General features: G+C 35.5%; 1 protein-coding gene across 1 annotated transcript in view; it reads left to right on the forward strand.

Annotated features, from left to right (window-relative positions):
* Positions 1-259, forward strand: part of LOC119587349 (GTPase-activating Rap/Ran-GAP domain-like protein 3) — a 420180-nt gene that overhangs the window by 259215 nt on the left and 160706 nt on the right. The gene's annotated exons all lie outside the window — the stretch shown is intronic.

The following is a 259-nucleotide window of genomic DNA, read 5'->3' on the forward strand; positions in this document are numbered from 1 at the left end:
TGCGGCTGTAAAATACTCAAGAACAGGTAAGATTGTGACGAATATGGATGAAGGGAAGACGCCATATCAATGGAGAGTTGAGATAATCTAGTGATTGATTGACTGAGACAAAAGGACAAGAGATATTGTCCAGTAACAGTGATAATACTTAAGAAGCATTTAGCATCAATTATAAGAATAACGTCGATGAACACACATTCGGAAACACATAAAAAAGCATATACCCCAATGTTCGTTTTGAATACATTAATGTTTGAGC

This window comes from Penaeus monodon, chromosome 22, assembly GCF_015228065.2.
Source record: "Penaeus monodon isolate SGIC_2016 chromosome 22, NSTDA_Pmon_1, whole genome shotgun sequence".
Lineage (NCBI taxonomy): Eukaryota > Metazoa > Arthropoda > Malacostraca > Decapoda > Penaeidae > Penaeus > Penaeus monodon.